A 21,457-nucleotide genomic window follows, 5' to 3' on the forward strand; every position below is an offset into this window, starting at 1 on the left:
CTGTTGTATCCTCTGACAATGTTCTTCACTATTTGCAACTCCATCAATCTTTGTATCACCCTTGAACTTATTAATTGGAACACCTACGTTCTCCCCAAAATCATTTATGTAGATCATGAACAGCAGAGGTCCCCGCACTGATCCTTGTGGAATACCACTAATTACAACCATCCAAAAAGCATCGTTCCATGCCAGTCCATGTAGATAACATCAGCCACTTTTCCATCTTCATCACCTCTGCAAAAAAGTGAGTGAGGCATGACTAATATTTAAGGAAGATGGTCAGGAAAAGCCAGGCAACTATAGACCAGTGAGCATGACTTCGGTGATGGGAAAGTTGTTGAAGGGAATCCTAAGGAACATGATTTGTATATATTTGGAAAGGCAAGGACTGATTAGGGATAGTCAACGCGGCTTTGTGCATGGGAAATCATGTCTCACTAGCTTGATTGAGTATTTTGAAGAAGTAACAAAGAAAATTGATGAGGGCAGAATGGTGGATGTGATCTATATGGACATCAGCAAGGCGTTAGACAAGGTTCCTCATGGTAGACTGGCTAGCAAGGTTAGATCACATGAAATACAGGGAGAATGAGCCATTTGGATACAGAACTAGCTCAAAGGTAGAAGACAGAGGGTGGTAGTGAAGGACTGCCTTTCAGACTGGAGGACTGTGACCAGTGAAGTGCCACAAGGATCATTGCTGGGTCCACCACTTTTCGTCATTTATATAAATGATTTTGATGTGAACATAGGAGGTATAGTTAATAAGTTTGCAGATGACAACAAAATTGGAGGTGTAGTGGACAGCGAAGGAGGTTATCTCAGAGTACAACGGAATCTTGATCAATGGGTCAACATGCTGAGGATGGCAGATGGAGTTTAATTTAGTTAAATGTGAGGTGCTGCATTTTGGAAAGATAAATCAGGGCAGGACTTACACACTTTATGGTAAGGTCCTGGGAGTGTTGTTGAACAAAGAAATCTTGGAGTGAAGGTAGACAGGATAGTGAAGAAGGCATTTGGTATGCTTTCCTTTATTGGTCAGAGCATCAAGTATAGGAGTTGGGAGGTCATGTTACAGCTGTTCAGGATATTGGTTAGCCCAATTTTGGAATATTGTGTGCAATTCTGGTTTCCCTCCAATTGGAAGGACGTTGTGAAACTTGAAAGGATTCGGAAAAGATTTACAAGGATGTTGCCAGGATTGGAGGGTTTGAGCTGTAGGGGGAGGCTGGATAGATTGGGGCTGTTTTCCCTGGAGCATTGGAGTCTGAGGGTTGACCATATAGAGGTTTATAAAATCATGAGGGGCATGGACTGGGTTTATAGACAAGGTCTTTTCCCTGGGGTGGGGGAGACCAGAAATAGATGGTGTTGAATTAGGGTTAGAGGGGAAAAATTTAAATGGGACCTAAGGGGCAACTTTTTCACACAGAGTAGTGCATGTGTGGAATGAGCTGCCAGAGGAAGTGTGGAAGCTAGTACAATTACATTTAAAATGCATCTGGATATGTTTATGAATGGGAAGGATTTTGAGGGATATGGGTCAAGTGCTGGCAAATGGGACTACATTAGTTTAGAATATCTGGTTGGCATGGACAAATTGGACTGAAGGATCTGTTTCTGTGTTGTACACCTCTATGACTCTATGACTGTATGATCCTCCCAAACACCCCCCACACACAAACCATGCTGTCTATCACTAATAAGTCCATTTGCTTCTAAATATGTATAGATCATGTCCCTGAAAACTTTTCCAATAATTTCTCTACTGCTGATGTGTGACTCACAGGCCTGTAATTTCCAGGATTAGCCCTGCTACCCTTCTTAAACAATGGGGCAACATTGGCTATTCTCTAGTCCACTGGGACCTCACCTGTGGCCAAACAGAAGAAAAGATGTCTGTCAATGTCCAACAATTTGTTCTCTTGACTCCCTCAATATTCTGGGGTAGATCCCATCAGGACCCAGGGTCTTTTCTACCTTAATACTTTTTGAGACGCACAACACCTCTTCATTTTTAATAGCAACTTGGCTTAGAAACTTGACATTCCTTTCCCTGGGATTCCCTCTGGCTCCACACATAGATTCCATCGAATCCTTAGGAGTATTAAGGTGCAGATGGATCTGGGTGTGCAGGTAGTAAAAAAGGCCTATGGCGTGCTTGCTTTCAATGGAACATGCATTGAGTATAAGGATAGATGAGTTATGCTGCAGCTTTCTTGACCTTTACTTTGGCCATACTTGGAATATTACGTACAGGTCTGGTCATCACAATACCAGAAGGATTTGAATGCTTTGGAGAGGATACAGAGAAGGTTTACCCGGATGTTGCTTGGCATGGGGGATTTTAGCTATGAAGAAAGGTTGGATAGATTGGATTTGTTTTCACTGGAATGCAGGAGGTTGAGAGGCGACCGAATAGAAGTTTATAAGATTGCAAGTGGCATGGATAGAGTGGAATGTGTGAGGCTTTTTCCCGGGGTGGAAGGGTCAATTATTAGGGGACACAGATTCAAGATGTGAAAGGGAAGTTTAAAAGAGATGTACAAGGCAAGTTTTTCACACAAAGAGTGGAGAGTGCCCGGAATGCATTGCCAGAAGTGGTGGTAGAAGCAGCCACAATAGCAGCATTTAAGAAGCACCTGGATGAATACATGAATAGGAAGAGAATTGAGGAAAGACAGTTTTAGGACAGAAGAGCAAAATGTGTTGGTCAGATTTGGACAGCCAAAGGGCCTATTCCTGTGCAGGATTGACCTTTGTTCAGCTTTTCCCTCCAATGAAACACATGGGAGATTTTGGCCAGTGTGCCATGTTTCCTTTCAGCATCTGCTCACTTCCTCACTTTAGCCTGCCCTTCCAGGTACTGTTAGCCCTCTCACACTGCACAGAATCTGGTGAATTGGAATGCCACCCACCTACCACTCATTAAGCAGCTATGCCATGGCCCTTCAATTGGCTCAGGACTCCTTTTCAGTGGCATCCAGAACTCGAAGGCAGTCAGAACAATGATTGCAGATGCCCACCAGATGTACTTGTGGAGACAATCAGGAAACCATCACAATCAGCATCAAAAAAGATAGAATCTTAGAATCCCTACAGTGTGGAAACAGGCCATTCAACCCAACAAGTCCACACCGACCCTCCGAAGAGTATCCCACTCAAATCCCTTCCCCATTACTCTACATTTACCCCGACTTACACACCTAACCTACACATCCCTGAACACAATGGGCAATTTAGCATGGCCAACTCACCTAACCTGCTCAGCTTTGGATTATGGGAGGGAACCGGAGCACCCGGAGGAAACTCACGCAGACACGGGGAGAATGTGCAAACTCTACACAGCCACCCCGAGGCTGGAATCAAACCTGGGTCCCTTGCACTGTGATGCTGCAGTGCTAACCACTGAACCACCATGCAGCAGGTTCACTTCAGTGTGGCACATTCAACCAAATGTTTCATTGGAAGATTGCAAGCTTTGTTGCTCATATCTCTGGGCGCAAACAAGATTTCCAACATTTGAGATACGTTTTGAAAGGCAACATCTAGCTAAAAGATATCTATTGTTATCGTTGGAGTATGTACATTGCCTTTTAAGAGCTTACCTCCATATATTGTATATACAATGTTATGACTCTGTCTGACAGTTAGTCTGCTGGAGGCCTGCAAGCTGCACACGTAGAAATCAGTCACTTGCTGTAAGTTCTGCTACATATGCAGGTACACAATCCTTTATGCGAAATTCCAAAATCTGAAAACCTCTGCAATCCGAAGTTGTTTTGTGAAATATTTTTCTGTATTACAAAGTTGTTTGGTGTGCAAAGAGGTCACCCAACTCCACACCCACTCGACCCACTTCACTCAAATGTGACATGGTGGCATGGCCAAGCCCTGGCAGGAGTCAATTGTGTCATTACATTCATACTACTTCCATATGGATCTGCTGTTCAATAAGATTTTTTAAATTTCAGTGTAAAAATGTCATTTATTCTGAAATCCAAAAAATTCCAAAATCTGAAAAACAACTGGCCCATGGATTGTGTACCCTTATTATGGTGTATTTTACCAGTTTAAATCGACTAACCCATACAGTAAATCAATCTCGAATGGGTGATTCGTTATTAGACCATTATCATTAATATGACAGTGAACAGTGGCAGAAACATCATGTAGGTGAAGTCTATTGACCTTGAACAGGCAACAAGTTAATTTACAGATGAAACACATGATCAAAGTATTAAATTGTGCTAAAACGCATGAAACAATTCTTGGCATCTTTGCTCATTACAGCTTCGGAGAGTGTTGAAAACACAGCTCACTAGATCACAGACAAGCAGTTCAACTCGTTTGAAAAAGGGAAGCAAGGGACTATTAAAGGCATATTGTCAGAATGTACACAAAAGTTCCCAATTTAACGTGAGACTCAGCAGATCTTCTAACGTAGAAACATAGAGAAATAGGAGTAGAAGTAGACCATTTGGCCCATTGAACCTCCTTTGTCTTTTAATACGATCATGGCTGATCATCCAACTCAGTACCCTACTTGCACTTTCTCTTCATACCTTTGAGAGCCAAAAATTATGTCTATTCATTGTTTCAGCCTCTTCGGTCAAAGCCAATGTTTTGGTGACAGAATCTAAGGTTAAGCTTAGATTAAGCTTTGTCTAATGTAGAAAAATAAGCCTTTAAGCAATTGGAAATGAAAAGCTACAGATTGCACATGTCTGGATTAACCGAAGAACTAGAAGACCCCAACAATATGGATCTTATTAGAAGACTATTTCTGGGTCGGATTACACTTGTTTACTCATCACTGTATGCCATTTATACAGAAGGCTACAGAATCTGTGGGCCACTTCATCAGCAGATGTATAGGGAAGGGCTTATGTGACTTTTCAGATGGAGACGTAGGTAACAGGATCACGAAGTCAGTGATCACAATGTGGCACCAGGGAAGCTGTCTCAAGAGACCTTCCAAAAATGCAGTGTCCAAGTGCTACTGAAAGATAGACATACGTTTGAAGCAATCCTGGCTGTAGGGCTGGTGTAGGAGGGAGGGCTTCCGATAAGTCAATCATTGGGATACTTTTTGCAACTGAACTGGAGGGCACCAAAATCCTGGGTGGGAGATTTGCTAGATCTCTTTGGGTGGGTTTAAATCAGATTGACAGGGGGGTGGGAACCAGAGCTTTGGATCAGATGATGAAGTAGGTAGTAAACAGCCAGACACAGCGTGCCGCGAGTGCAAATGTTATTCCCTTGTTCAAAAAAAGGAATAGGGATAGTGGAGAGAACTTGCGCCTAGAGTTGGAGGAAGATGGGGAGGTCTTTAATTAATACTTTGCTACAATTTTCACTGTTGAGAGGGACCTTGATGTTTCTGAGGACAGCGTGAAACAGACTGATATGCTAGAACAAGTTGGTGTCAGGAAGGAAGACATGCTGAAAATTTTGAACAATATAAAAACAGATAAATCCCCTGGGCTGGACAGGATATACCCTCGGTTACTACAGGGAGCGAGGGAGGAGATTGCTGCGCCTTTGACGATGATCTTTGCATCCTCACTGTCTAGTGGAGTACTGCCAGGTGATTAGTGGGTGGCAAATGTTATTGCTTTGTTCAAGAAAGGGAATAGGGATAATCCTGGGAGTTACAGATTAGTCAGTCTTACATCAGTGGTGGGCAAAGTGTTGAAGAGGATTCTGAAAGACAGGATTTATGATTACTTGGAAAACCATTTTTAGGTTAGAAATATTCAGCATGACTTTGTAAGGGGCAGGTCATGCCTCACAATCCTTATTGAATTATTTGAGAATGTGACGAGATATGTTGATGAAGGTAGAGCAGTGGATGTGGTGTACATGGATTTTAGCAAGGCGTTTGATAAGGTTCCCCATGGTAGGCTCATTCAGAAAGTAAGAAGGCATGGGATACAGGGAAACCTGTCTGTCTGGATACAGAATTGGCTGGCCCATGGAAAGTATTCAGTCTGGAGCTCGGTGATCAGCCGTGTTCCACAGGGATAGGTTCTGGGACCGCTGCTCTTTGCGATTTTTATAAATTACTTGGATGGGGAGGTGGAAGGGTGGGTTACTAAGTTTGCTGATGACACAAAGGTTGGTGGGGGTGTGCAGAGTGTGGAGGGCTGTTGTAGGATGCAACGGGACATTGACAGGATGCAGAGCTGGGCTGAGAAGTAGCAGATGGAGTTTAACCTGGAAAAGTGTGAAGTTATTCACTTTGGAAGGTCAAATTTGAATGCAGAATACAGGGTTAAACGCAGGATTCTTGGCAGTGTGGAGGAACAAGGGGATCATGGGGTCCATGCCCATAGTTCCCTCAAAGTTAATAACCCTATCAAGAAGGGTGGCAAGAAGGTGTATGGAGCATTGGTTTTAATAGCAAGGGAATTGCGTTTAAGAGCTGCGAGATTATGCTACAGCTCTATAGAATCCTGGTTAGACCACACTTAGAACATAGAACACAGAACAGTACAGCGCAGTACAGACCCTTTGGGAAACAATGCTGTGCTAAGCATTTATCGTAATCTAAGATCAACCTAACCTACACACCCCTCAATTTACTGCCGTTCATGTGCTTGTCCAGCAGTCGCTTAAATGTCCCTAATGTCTCTGACTCTATTATCACCGCTGGCAGTGCATTGCATACTGGATTAGAGTGGTGCTGGAAAAGCACAGCAGTTCAGGCAGCATCTGAGAAGCAGGAAAATCAATGTTTCGGGCAAAAGCCCTTCATCAGGAATAGAGGCATAGTGCCTGCAGGGTGGAGAGATAAATGAGAGGAGGGTGGGGGTGGGGAGAAAGTAGATAGAGTACAATAGGTGAGTGGGGGAGGGGATGAAGGTGGTAGGTCAGGGAGGAGGGTGGGGGAAGGTAGCAAAGAGTACAACAGGTGAATAGGGGTGAGGATGGAAGTGATAGGTCAGGGAGGAGGGTGGAGGAAGGTAGCAAAGAGTACAATGGGTGAATGGAGGTGGGGATGAAGGTGATAGGTCAGAGAGGAGGGTGGAGTGGATAGGTGGAAAGGAAGATAGGCAGGTAGGACAAGTCATGGGAACAGTGCTGAGCTGGAAGTTTGGAACTGGGGTGAGGTGGGGCAAGGGGAAATGAGGAAACTGGTGAGCGAGTCTGTTTCAGGGCATGGTTGAAGAGCTTCAGGGCAGAGGAAATGACCTGGGAGTTGCAGTGGGAGGGGGACTCCCTGAGATTCTTGTAGAGAGAGGAGGAAAACTTCTTCAAGGCAGGCATCCTTGCAAGAGGATTCGCAGTAGGGTTAAAATCAACTAGGTAAAAACAAAGACTGCAGATGCTGGAAACCAGATTCTAGATTAGAGTGGTGCTGGAAAAGCACAGCAGTTCAGACAGCATCTGAGGAGCAGGATAGTGCATTGCATACACCCACCACTCTGCATAAAGAACAGACCTCTAACACCTCCCTTATACCTTCCTCCAATTGCAAATTCTGACCTCTCATGACAGCCATTTCAGTCCTGGGGAAAGGTCTCTGGCTATCTACTCTATCTATACTTCTCATTACCTTGTACATCTCTATCAAGTCACTTCTCTTCCTTCTTCTCTCCAGTGCAGAAAACCCTAGCTCACTCAACCTCTCTTCATAAGACAAGCCCTCCAGTCCAGGTAGCATCCTGGTAAATCTCTTCTGCACCTCCTCTAAAGCTTCTGCATCCTTCCTATAATGAGGCGACTAGAGCTGGACACAATATTCCAAGTGTGGTCTAACCGGGGTTTTATAGAACTGCAGCAATACCTTCTGGTTCTTAAACTCAAGTTGTGTGCAGAATCTGAAGCAATGGGGAAGCGCTTAATGAATACTTTTCATCAGTATTCACATTGGAAAAGGGCAATGTTAGTGAGAATATGGAGATACAGACTACAAGGTTAGATGGGATTGAGGTTGACAAAGAGGAGATTTTAGCAATTTTGGAAGATTTAAAAATAGATAAGACCACTGGGTCGGACAGGATTTTTCCTCTGATTCTCTGGGAAGCCAGGGAGGAGATTGCAGAGCCTTTGGCTTCGATCTTTTTGTTGTCATTATCTACAGGAATAGTGCCAGAAGACTCAAGAATAGTAAATGTTGTTTGTTTGTTTAAGAAGGGGAGTCAGGTCAACCCTGGTAATTATAGACCAGTGAGCCTTACTTTGATTGTGTGTAAGATGTTGGAAAGCGTTATAAGAAATAGGACTTATAATTACCTGGAAAGGAATAATTCGATTAGGGATAGTCAACACGGCTTTGTGAAGGACAGGTCATGCCTCAATAACCTTATTGAGTTCTTCAAGAAGGTGACAAAATAGGTGGATGAAGGTAAAGTGTTTGATGTGGTGTATATGGACTTCAGTAAGGTGTTTGATAAGGTTCCACACAGTAGGCTATTGCACAAAATACGGAGTTTCGGGATTGAAGGTGATTTAGCGGTTTGGATCAGAAGTTAGCTACCTGAAAGAAGACAGAGGATGGTGGTTGATGGGAAATGTTCATCCTGCAGCTCAGTTACCAGTGATGTGCTGCAATGATCTGTTTTGGGGCCACTGCTGTTTGTCATTTTTATAAATGATCTGGATGTGGACGTAGAAGGATGAGTTAGTAAATTTGCGGATGGCACTAAGGTTGGCAGAGTTGTGGATAGTGCCGAAGGATGATGTGGGTTACAGAGGGACATAGATAAGATGCAGAGTTTAATGCGGGAAAGTGTGAGGTAGCTCACTTCAGAAGTAACAGGAATGCAGAGTATTGTGCTAATGACAAAATTCTTGGCAGTGTAGACGGACAGAGGGATCTCGGGGTCCTAGTGCATAAATCCATGAAAGTTGCCACCCAGGTCGATAGGCTTGTTAAGAAGGCCTATGATGTGTTGGTGTTTATTGGTAGGGGGATTGAGTTTCAGAATCATGAGGTCATGCTTCAGCTGTACAAGACACTGGTAAGGCTGTACCTGGAGTACTGCATGCAGTTCTGGTCACCACATTTATAGGAAGGATGTGGAAGCTTTGGAAAGGGTTCAGAGGAGATTTACTAGGATGTTGCCTGGAATGGAAGGAAGGAATTACGAGGAAAGGCTGAGGGAATTGAGGCTGTTTTCGTTGGAAAGAAGAAGGTTGAAAGGTGACTTAATCGAGACGTATAAGATAATCAGAGGGTTAGACAGGGAAGACAGTGACAGCCTTTTTCCTTAGATGGTCAAGGCTAACAGGAGGGGATAGAGCTTTAAATTCGGGGGTGATAGATTTAGGACAGAAATTAGGGTTAGTTTCTTCACAGAGAGTAGCAGGGGTGTGGAACTGCCTGCCTGCAACAGCAGTGGACACACTGATGTTAATGGCATTTAAATAGTCATTGGATAAACATATGGATGAAAATGGAATAGTGTAGGATAGATTAGCTTCACATTGGTTCCAAAGATCAGCGCAACATCGAGGGCCTAGGGCCTGTACTGCGCTGTAATGTTCTATTTCCTATGTTCTAAATAACCAACTTAATCACTAAGATAGAGTCAGAGTCATAAAGATCAACAGCACAGAAAGAAACCCTTTGATCCATCACATCCATCGTTGTCAAAAATGACCACCCAACTGTCTAATCCCTTTTTTCCAGCAATTGGCCAATAGCTTTGTATGCCTTGGCACTGTAAGTACATAGATTAGATTAGATTACTTACAGTGTGGAAACAGGCCCTTCGGCCCAACAAGTCCACACCGACCCGCCGAAGCGTAACCCACCCATACCCCTACATTTACCCCTTACCTAACACTACGGGCAATTTAGCATGGCCAATTCACCTGACCCTGCACATCTTTGGACTGTGGGAGGAAACCGGAGCACCCGGAGGAAACCCACGCAGACACGGGGAGAACGTGCAAACTCCACACAGTCAGTCGCCTGAGGCGGGAATTGAACCCGGGTCTCTGGCGCTGCGAGGCAGCAGTGCTAACCACTGTGCCACCGTGCCGCCCACATATTTAAATACTTCTTCAATGTTACATGCATGCGTGTCACTCTCTGGGTGAAAATGTTTTTCTTACATCCCCTCTAAACCTTCTTCTCCTTACCTTAAATCTCTGTCCTCTGGTCATTGATTCCTCCATCAAGGGAAGAGTTTTTTCTTATCTACTCTATCAATGCCCCTCATAATTCTATACATCTTAATCATTCCCCTCTCAACAGCCCCTGTCCCTCATAATTCTATACATCTTAATCATTCCCCTCTCAACCTCCCTGCTCTTCATAATTTTATACATCTTAATCACTCCTCTCTCAATCTCCCCTGCTCTTCACCTGACAAAAGAGCAGCGTTCCGAAAGCTTCTGCTTTCAAATAAACCTGTTGGACTATAACCTGGTGTCATGTGATTTCTAACTTTGTTGAGCACAGTCCAGCACCAGCACCACCACATCACATTTACAAATAAGACAGAGAAGGCAACTAGTTCTGAGGATAAACAGTCCAAACCCCAAGAGGCTGGTGGTGGGGAGGGGGAGGATGGGGAGAAGAGAGAGAGAGAGAGAGAGAGAGAGAGAGAGAGAGAGAGAAAGAGAGGGAAAGAAAGAGAGAGAGAGAGAGAGAGAGAGAGAGACTGAGGGAGAGAGAAAGAGAAAAAGAAAATGAGGTACCTTTCTCACAGCTCTTTTGGATTTTGACAATGATCTCATACTGTATCAAGAGCAGTAATCTCAATTCAGTAGCCAATCAGTTGGACCTAGGCTTATATTAGAACTACAAGTTTTTCTTTTCAGGGTTGCTGAGTGGCAGATTTCCCACTTGCAAAAGGGAGATAGACAGACAGGTCTCGTACAACTCTCCTTCTCTTAGTTCTCTGACAAACAGCAACTGAACTCCAAAAGCTGTTGTTGGGCAGTTTGTTTTCACCCAGCTGCCCGCATATCTCTCAAAAACATCAAATCCAGCTTCATCAAAAGTTAAATGACATTGTGAAACCAATAAGTGAACATTTCGCAGTTCTAGGTTTGATCTTCACTTAGTCAGAAATTGACTTGCTGTAATACAGCTGTCCAAAATTCAATTTTCCAGATCATATTTTTCAATAAAAATACATGTAGCCCTTACACAAGGAGCATCTTCAAACCACAATAAAGTTAATCTAGTATCCTCCCACAGGCATGTATATGAAGTGATTGACCAACCAGCATAAAACAATATACACAGTAAACGTTGTTGAACACATATTTTACACAGTCAATTTTGTGAAAAATATCAATGTCATCACATCATACAAAGCATTTGCAAAAATTATAACCATTTTTCCTCAGAAAACTGGTGACTGTTCATTATTAGTTAAAATTGACATGAGGCAGTTGCCAATACACTAACTTTGTAAATTTCAAGAAATAAGCCTGTATCCATAGACATGGGAATTTATGATAAAACCAACAAATATACATCTTTCAGGATACAATGGTTCATAAATTCCACATGCAGGATCTGTAGTACTGGAGTGCAAGTACAATCAATCCACCTAGATTTGTAGATATTTTACTGTTGCCAGTACTGGAACAGTGACTACACATATATCAGCATACCGTGACCTTGTACAAGTCACAATCGAAGCAATCTATCAGAGATCAGAGAAACAACAGAAACTGTAGCAGGCTGTTCAGGAAACATTAGCAGAATTAAATATTAGTAAAGAATGGAACAGTTCTTTTTTTTGAATTAGTGGAGCTAAAATCTCAGCTTTCTGCTGGGGAGAGACAAATGAAAGTTCAGGAAGAAAAAAGCTGAACAGCTAGCTCAGGTTAAATCCAAACCTGAGAGACTCCAGCCTCCCCCACTACTCTTGACCAACTCCAATTTGTCTATCGGACCAACAGATCCATATCAGATGTCATATCATTTGCCCTTCACTCCTCCCTAGAACACCTTGATACCAAGAACAGCTACGTAAGAATCCTACTCATTGACTACAGTTCAGCCTTCAACACTAATATTCCCTCGAGACTGATTACTGAGCTTAGTGATCTCGGACTAAGCCCTACTCTCTGCAACTGGATCCTCAGTTTCCAGACCCACAGGCCACAATCAGTGAAGATTGGGGACAATATTTCATCGTCACCAACACTCAACACTGGATTTCCCCCCCCCCCCCCGCCAGGGGTGCATATTCAGCCCCCTACTGTACTCACTGTATACCCATGACTGTGTCGCCAAATGCCAGACCAATGCTATTTACAAGTTCGCAGATGGCAACGAAACAGACTACAGACGGTGGGTGGAAGACCTGGAAAAATGGTGCACTGAGAACAACCTAGCTTTCAATGCCAGCAAAACCAAGGAACTCATTATTGACTTTCACCAGGATGTTACTCATGCCCCCCCCTACACATTAACAGCACAGAGGTGAAACGAGTGGAGAGTGTCAAGCTCCTGGGAGTGGTCATCCACAGCAAGCTTTCTTGGATTCTTCATGTGGGCGCACTGGTTACAAAGGCCCAACAATGTCTCTTCTTCCTCAGGCAGCTGAGGAAATTTGGCATGATGGTGAATACCCTTGCCAACTTTTATAGGTGTGCCATCTAGAGCATTCTGTCAGGATGTATCACTATCTGATATGGCAACTGTACCATTCAAGATCGGAGACGGTTACAGAGAGTGGTGAACTCGGCTCAGACAATCACAAAGGCCAACCTCCCATCTATAGAATCCATCTACCAGGCCCACTGTCAAGGAAAGGCCGCCAGCATTCTCAAAGATCCATCCCACCCTGGCAATGTTTTTCTACAACCTCTACCATTGGGAGGAAGGTACAGAAGCCTGAACACATGCACCAGCCGGTTTCGAAATAGTTTCTACCCTACTATTGTTAGAATACTGAATGGACTCACAAACTCTTAACATTCGCCTGTACTTGTGTTTTGTTTTTGCTGCTGTTTACCTATTAGTTACTTATCTATGCTACTTAACTCTGTGATCTGCCTGTATTGCTCGCAAGACAAAGCTTTTCACTGTGCCTTGGTACCCGTGACAATAAATTCAATTCAATTCAATTCAGATAATGAAATCTTTATGTGATAACTCTGCTCAGCTCACAAAGATGAATGAAGAGCTGAAAGAGAAAGAAAGGAAGCAGGGTGAACAGTATGTTCTGTATTCTGAAAACGGTAAGTTTGCTATCCAGTGAAAAGATTGCTAGTTTAAAGGGATCTCTTAAGCAGTTTGCTTGTAAAATAGATCAGACTCAGCAGGAACATCTACAGAAATGCTGGCTTGAATTCAAAGGAATGCTGGAGAAAATGCCAGATTTGCAAAAATAGATTATGAGCAGCACACAATCCAAGAAGCTACAAATCACTCAAGAGAATCCTTTCAGAAATAAATACTAACAATGATGCTCAAATGAAAGAACTGAAGAAGGACAAACAATGCCAAGCAACTACTAAAGCAGTATGTGGAAGACAAGAAAAAAACAAAGGGAAAAAAGCACTGAAGACCTGGTCATTAGAACAGGTTATGAAGGAAGAAATATACTAGACCAACAGAAGGTTAAAAGACTGACAGAATTGGAAGAATCCAGGGTACAAAAACAGAAGGTTCAAGATGTGAGCTGGTGACTTTTAAGAAATAAAACTGCAAGCATTAAAACAATGTGAACTACTGAAAATAGTTTGTGGAACAAGATCAGCAAGTGGCTAATTTGGAACAAAACTTGGCCTTTATGCATCAGGATAAGCAAGTTCTGGGACAGCAACTGTAGTCCATGAAAGAAAAGCTGAACAACACAAACAGGAACAACGAGTAGTATCACTGGCTCTATGAAAATCAGAAGTCACATTACATTTTATTTTGCTCAAAAATGGCATAAATCCATGTAAAATTCTGTAAATCTCACTTTAGAAATAGAATCAGTCTGACCCAAGATTGGGACACAAACAGACTTTACCTTCACACCTTCAATGCATTATCTGAGCTGAGATGGCACCTATTGCTACAAGCTATCTTGAGAATGTAACTTAAAAAATGTTCTGGGATTTACATATGAAAGAACCAAGACTAACATGACCAGTCTAAAAGATGAAAGACTCAAGCTAAATTTGTTTAATATCACATTCCAATGACACTGCAATCCTGTCGCTATAAATTCTGTGTTGTATGATTCTGGTCCACAACCACTTGATGAAGAAGCAGTGCTTCGAAAACTCGTGCCTCCAAATAAACCTGTTGGACTATAACCTGGTGTTGTGTTATTTTTGTCCACCCCAGTCCAACACCGGCACTTCCAAATCATGAGAAACAAGGGCCTGGTTTAGTTTTTGTCAGGAATGAGGCAGAACCAGCATTGAAACAATAGGCTGTGGCTTCTAGTGCTGATTTCAATAATTAGTGCCTTTTGGCTTATCAATTCTGACTGGACAGAGAGGTTACCACATGATCTCTGACCTTCAACTGCCCTAGCTGCAAACTTCTGCCATTTGTAGTTCAATATGTGCATCATCACATAACCTTACCTTCCCAAGGCATTTCTTTGGTTGGGAGCTCCGACTTCTGAGAATCAGGTTATCCTATAACTGGTGAAAATGTGTTGCTGGAAAAGCGCAGCAGGTCAGGCAGCATCCAAGGAACAGGAGAATCGACATTTCGGGCATGAGCCCGGCTTATGCCTGAAACGTCGGTTCTCCTGCTCCTTGGATGCTGCCTGATCTGCTGCGCTTTTCCAGCAACACATTTTCAGCTCTGATCTCCAGCATCTGCAGTCCTCACTTTCTCCTATCCTATAACTGGGTCTGCCCTGTCGAGGTAAAAACAATGACTGCAGATGCTGGAAACCAGATTTTGGATTAGTGGTGCTGGAAGAGCACAGCAGTTCAGGCAGCATTTGAGGAGCAGCAAAATCGACGTTTCGGGCAATAACGTCGATTTTGCTGCTCCTCAGATGCTGCCTGAACTGCTGTGCTCTGCCCTGTCTAGTCCTATTCAACTCAGCAGGGCAGACTGTACCACTGGGGGCCTTGGTCTGATAGTTCTCTGACTGGCAAGGGCCCACACACACACACTCATAACCTGCCCTTGGCCTCCCTGCACTCCAAGCGTGGGCTCTGCTGAGGCGGCACATTGAGCAGCTAGAACAATGACAACAGGTAGGTTGGAGGATGGGGAAGGAGCCAAGCAGTGTTAGAAACATTCAGAGAATTCACTACATCAGCCAGCAGGCGATGCATTCCCCAAGCCATTTGAAACCTTGATCAGGAATGGACTTGGGCAGGGAGCCAATCTTGTGAAAAGCCCAGAGGCTGTATGTATCAGCTCCCAGCTGGTTCATGGCTCCAAACAGCCACTTGTAGGCGTGGCTGCACAGACCAAATGCTAATGAGTGAGAGCATCTGTTCTAAGGATTAGAGATGTGTGAAAATCCCTGGCCTCAGCATTCAGTATGTTTACAGTTGAGGCCTTCTCTTTGACCTTCTGTTGATCCTGAGTCCAGCTGTTCCGAGAGCACGGTTACTGCCTCCCAACCACCATTAATGCTAATCGAGATCGCACGTCTGCCACAACCGGTCAGCTCTCAATGTCTGACCATTTCATTTCCCTCACCACCCACTTATTCTCACTACAACCTGGCTGTACAAAAATCCAGTTATTTTTCCAAAGCACTGGAGGGATGGTGAATCAAAGACAGTTAACCTCACAGAGAGGCCCGGAGTGCAGAAAAAGTAATACTTGGAAATTAATGTTGTGGAGCCCCATTTTGAGGTGTACAGAATGGGTTGTGTCATTCACATGTTTTACTAGTTTTCCTTTCTGGGGTCCGACACATGGACACCTATGTGGATACTGGCCTTGTATATCTTGTATGCCTCAAGAGCTTCTAGGTGACCAATATCCTCATTCTGAACCATTACTGTTTCTCTTTTACTTTTATTTCCCCTCTGGAGAAGGGCCTTCGCTGGGAGATTCAGAGGGGAAAATAAAACTGTAAAAAGTTTGGAAATGAAAGTACTGGTCACATGGAGGTCAAGACAGAATAGTTCCACTGAGTAATCAAATAAAAACTGAAAAGAACTGCCGGTGCTGTAAATCTGACAAAAATAGAAATTGCTAGAAAAGCTCAGCAGGTCTGGCAGGATCTGTGATCAGAAATCAGAGCTAATGTTCAGTCGAGTGACCCTTCCACAGAACAGTTCTGTCAGTCAGAGAACCAAAGAGGCCAATCCCAAAGAGAGTTGCTGTAGAAGCTCCCCAACAAAACGAGAGCTAAGGCTGCCAAACTAGCAGCTGAAACTTATTTGGTCAGCCATCCTGAAAAACATTCCAGCAGACATACACTGAGACAGCGTGTATGTCTAAAATGACTTGACGGACTTCCTGCCACTGGAGGAAGATAGAGGGTTTGTCTTGGCAGATGGGGAAACATCTCCATCTGTACCGCTGCTCAATCATATGCTCCAACCTGCCCAAGGTCATGAATTAATATTGGAGCCCACCACCTAACTTCCCCAAAAGGGAACATACGGGCAGATAAAATATCTAGAGCTGAAAATGTGTTGCTGGAAAAGCGCAGCAGGTCAGGCAGCATCCAAGGAACAGGAGAATCGACGTTTCGGGCATAAGCCCTTCTTCAGGAATGAGGAAAGTGTGTCCAGCAGGCTAAGATAAAAGGTAGGGAGGAGGGACTTGGGGGAAGGGCATTGGAAATGCGATAGGTGGAAGGAGGTCAAGGTGAGGGTGATAGGCCGGAGTGGGGTGGGAGCGGAGAGGTCAGGAAGAAGATTGCAGGTTAGGAAGGCGGTGCTGAGTTTGAGGGATTTGACTGAGACAAGGTGGGGGGAGGGGAAATGAGGAAACTGGAGAAATCTGAGTTCATCCCTTGTGGTTGGAGGGTTCCTAGGCGGAAGATGAGGCATTCTTCCTCCAACCGTCGTGTTGCTATGGTCTGGCGATGGAGGAGTCCAAGGACCTACATGTCCTTGGTGGAGTGGGAGGGGGTGTTGAAGTGTTGAGCCACGGGGTGGTTGGGTTGGTTGGTCCGGGTGTCCCAGAGGTGTTCTCTGAACCATTCCGCAGGTAGGCGGCCTGTCTCCCCAATATAGAGGAGGCCACATCGGGTGCAGCGGATGCAATAGATGATGTGTGTGGAGGTGCAGGTGAATTTGTGGCGGATATGGAAGTATCCCTTGGGGCCTTGGAGGGAAGTAAGGGGGGAGGTGTGGGCGCAAGTTTTGGATTTCTTGCGGTTGCAGGGGGAGGTGCCGGGAGTGGAAGTTGGGTTGGTGGGGGGTGTGGACCTGACGAGGGAGTCACGGAGAGAGTGGTCTTTTCAGAACGCTGATAGGGAAGGGGAGGGAAATATATCCCTGGTGGTGGGGTCCGTTTGGAGGTGGCGGAAATGACGGTGGATGATCCGCTGTACATGGAGGTTGGTGGGGTGGTAGGTGAGGACCAGTGGGGTTCTGCCCTGGTGGCGGTTGGAGGAGCGGGGCTCAAGGGCGGAGGAGCGGGAAGTGGAAGAGATGCGGTGGAGGGCATCGTCAACCACGTCTGGGGGGAAATTGCGGTCCTTGAAGAAGGAGGCCATCTGGGTTGTACAGATTTGGAACAGGTCCTCCTGGGAGCAGATGCGGCAGAGACGAAGGAATTGGGAATATGGGATGGCGTTTTTACAGGGGGCAGGGTGGGAGGAGGTGTAGTCTAGTTAGCTGTGGGAGTCGGTCGGTTTATAGTAAATGTCCGTGTTCATTCGGTCGCCCGAGATAGAAATGGAAAGATCTAGGAAGGGGAGGGAGGAGTCTGAGATGGTCCAGGTGAATTTGAGGTCGGGGTGGAAGGTGTTGGTAAAGTGGATGAACTGTTCAACTTCCTCGTGGGAGCACGAGGCAGCGCCGATACAGTCATCGATGTAGCGGAGGAAAAGGTGGGGTGTGGTGCCAGTGTAGCTGCGGAAGATGGACTGTTCCACATATCCTACGAAGAGGCAGGCATAGCTGGGGCCCATGCAGGTGCCCAAGGCTACTCCTTTGGTTTGGAGGAAGTGGGAGGATTGGAAAGAGAAGTTGTTCAGGGTGTGGACCAGTTCAGTCAGTCGAAGGAGGGTGTCAGTGGAAGGGTACTGGTTGGTACGGCGGGAAAGGAAGAAGCGGAGGGCTTTGAGTCCTTTGTGATGGTGGATGGAGGTGTACAGGGACTGGATGTCCATGGTGAAGATAAGGCGTTGGGGACCGGGGAAACGAAAATCATGGAGAAGGTGGAGGGCGTGGGTGGTGTCCCGACACCAACCTCCATGTACAGCGGATCATCCGCCGTCATTTCCGCCACCTCCAAACGGACCCCACCACCAGGGATATATTTCCCTCCCCTTCCCTATCAGCGTTCCGAAAAGACCACTCCCTCTGTGACTCCCTCATCAGGTCCACATCTGCAGTCCTCACTTTCTCCTCGCAGATAAAATATCTAAGCAAGGAGTCCATGAAGGAGATCCATGGCAGTCCCCATTCTGGATCAAATAGATGCCATTGTTGTGAGCCAGGCTGAGGATCGGGTCCGGCCTCAGAGCAGCAAGTTAAAGCAAGTACAGGAGAGAACGATATCCACCTTGAATAGCAAGCAGGAGAAGAAGGTAAGTGCTAAGGACGGTCTGGTTCTCAAAGGTGGACAGTATGTGATACTGGTGCAGAACCAAAAATCAATGCCACGATGTTCATAGTCATCAAGCTACAATTGTCAGACTTAAGGGATTGTGTTGGTGGTCAGAAATGGGAAAAGACAAAATGTCAGCATCATCCAAAGGGGGAGCATGGTTAGAATATAATGGCACCCTTTTGCCAGCTGTTGAGAAAGACGGAATGCTTCTATGTATCACTCTTGGATAAATGTCAGCAGACAAAAGAAGTTGTGCAAATATTGTATATTCAAATGAACATGCCTTGTGTAGTTTACAGGCAAATGCTGCTTTAAATTGTACTGTTGGAAGTCCAGAGCCTGAACACAGGCATCATCAGGGTAGCATATGGGGGAAGGGAGAATACTGCATCAGAACTTTCTGAAAATACTATCATTACATGACCTTTAGATGTAATATCCAAAACCACCACTTGTATTAGGCCACACATCCCAGCCAGGCTAGGCCTAAATGAGTCACAGGCATCCACAGCAGGAGTCAGAACTTTGTCAATGTCAGTGACAAACCTTAGCAGATTATTGGGAAAAGTATGACGCTGGCATTGAACCCTGAACAGAAAAATTACAGCAGGTCCGGATGAAATGGCAAATGCACAAAATGTTGTTATTACTGTTAATCGGCAGACAACAAATTCAAAAGGGTATCAGGGAAATCAGTGACTAATTCGTGGGATGACTGCTGGGAGTAGTGCTTAAACACGCAGATATACCCGTGCGTATGTGCCCTGTTGCGCTGGTTGTGTTGTTCATCCTGTTTACATTGATCTACCACACCATCCTCACTGTTAACTTCATCTGCTGAAAGGAGGACAAATCCAGACACTAATCTATGATCCAACACCAGGAACCAAAAAACTAATTAATCCAGACTCTGTCGTGAATGGACGATGCAAATTGTTGTGCGGTTTCAACTTTACACTAACGAATGCTGCTAATTACCAAAGATGGCAAACCAATATATGTAAAGTGGCTAATTCTTATTTTATGTATTAAGTTGTTTCAACATAGTACTTTTAAGCTTATTGATGTGCAGAAGGAAAAAAATTATTTTATCGGGTACTATTGTCTATGTACAATGTCAAACCCAGATGCTCTGAGACCTTCTACATGCCTACATGAGACCGTGGTTTGAGCTTGTGATTCTATTTTCATAGATGCTTCAAGGGATCAACAGGAGGGACGACGGTCAAACAACCATGAGCCCAAAATTGTACATTCTAAATTAACACACAGCTAGAGAAATCAGGACTGACAGAAAAGTGGACAAGCCAAATTAAAAAGCAACTAGCAGCTATTGGCTACAGAGGACAATGGAAACCAAGGTCAAAGAGGTCACAAAGGTTCAAGGGGAACCAGTTATAACCAGCCCAAGGGTTATGTATTGGAGAAGAATCGATTAGACTTTCTGGCACCTTGACTTCCAGCCAGTGCCTGAAGATGTGCACTTTACACCTCCCCAGCATGGCAACAGTGAAGAGTGCTGGCACTACCCCATTGGATGCTTAAAACCCCACGCATGACCCCATTGGCCAAAAGCTTAGAACATTCTGGAAGGTCTGGGTCAAGGGAGATAAAACACACATGGAAGCCATCCCATCAATGAAGAGTCACAGCAAGAAGAACGTGCAGCAACCCAAGAAGACCCAGAAGATCCGCCCTGACCAGTGAGACCTACCTTCGTGGAAGAAAGCCAGCCCTATGTCAGAGAGGAAGAAGACTCCAATGGCCCAGCTCAAAGACGGGGTTTGCTGCAGGTAATATCCTTTCTCAGACAGATGGAGCTAGATAGAGAGTAAATATTGTGGGAATTTGGAAAATGCTCACATGGTGATTTTAGTAAGGAATATATTGTGAATAAAATCAAGTTAAATTCAAATTCTGTGTCCCCATGTCAATCTTACTGACAAGGCCACTTGGGTAAAATGTTTTTAACACAAACAATGTGTCCAAAAACTGATAACAGTATCAAGGAAGTTTCAAAGGGATGAACGTAAAAGAGAAATATACTACAAACTGAAACGTAATCTCCCATGAGCATTTGAGTCTGCAAAAATGATGGAAGAAAAGATAGTCATCTGGGTGAGACAAACCTCCATTTTTCCCTTTCAGGTATATGTAGGGTCTGGGGTTAAACATGAGTTTCTATCCTACAGTTCGTATATGTTTGTGCCTTAACATTGAAGTCTACTATTACAGTAACAGTTTTGAAATCAGCCATTAAACAGGATTGCAACACAGGTAAAGAAAGGAAAAGGACAACCACTCACTCTAAATGCCAGCAGCCAGCCACTCTTAGAAAGGAATCAATATAAAGATTTTCAACGAAATGCAAAACCGAGAATCTTGAAATCAGTGGTGTAATTACCAATGTCAAGATTACTGGTAAAAACCACTAACAGCAGAAACGTTCTTCCTTCTCCTATTCACAAAGGACCCAGAGACTGAACCATAGAGCTTTTAGCTTTTTTTTTTGGAAATCAACTTCATTGTATGTTTGTTGCATTACTACTTCCAATATTTAGTCATTAATAAATTCACTCTTCTGAGAAGTCAAAAAGTCTGGTTAAATTGATTACTATTAAAAATGATTCTATTTGAGTCTGGGAGAAAGGGATCCATAGGAATTAAACTTGTAATGACCAATTGAGAAGTGGACAAATAATGAAGGTGAACTAGTTCATCCCTCCTTAGCTGAGCTAAATGATTTGGGATATCCTGTCTGGAAGGAACCAACTGGGGAAGCTCACCCGGGGCCTGGGTCTGCTGGGAACACTCTCATAC

General features: G+C 44.3%; 1 protein-coding gene across 3 annotated transcripts in view; it reads right to left on the reverse strand.

The window, feature by feature from the left end:
• Nucleotides 1–21,457, reverse strand: part of LOC122557990 (SITS-binding protein) — an 89,469-nt gene that overhangs the window by 23,519 nt on the left and 44,493 nt on the right. The window lies entirely within an intron of this gene.

Source organism: Chiloscyllium plagiosum, unplaced genomic scaffold, assembly GCF_037043375.1.
Source record: "Chiloscyllium plagiosum isolate Xiang-an unplaced genomic scaffold, Cpla_swu_hap1 HiC_scaffold_18, whole genome shotgun sequence".
In the NCBI taxonomy this organism is placed as follows: Eukaryota; Metazoa; Chordata; class Chondrichthyes; order Orectolobiformes; family Hemiscylliidae; genus Chiloscyllium; species Chiloscyllium plagiosum.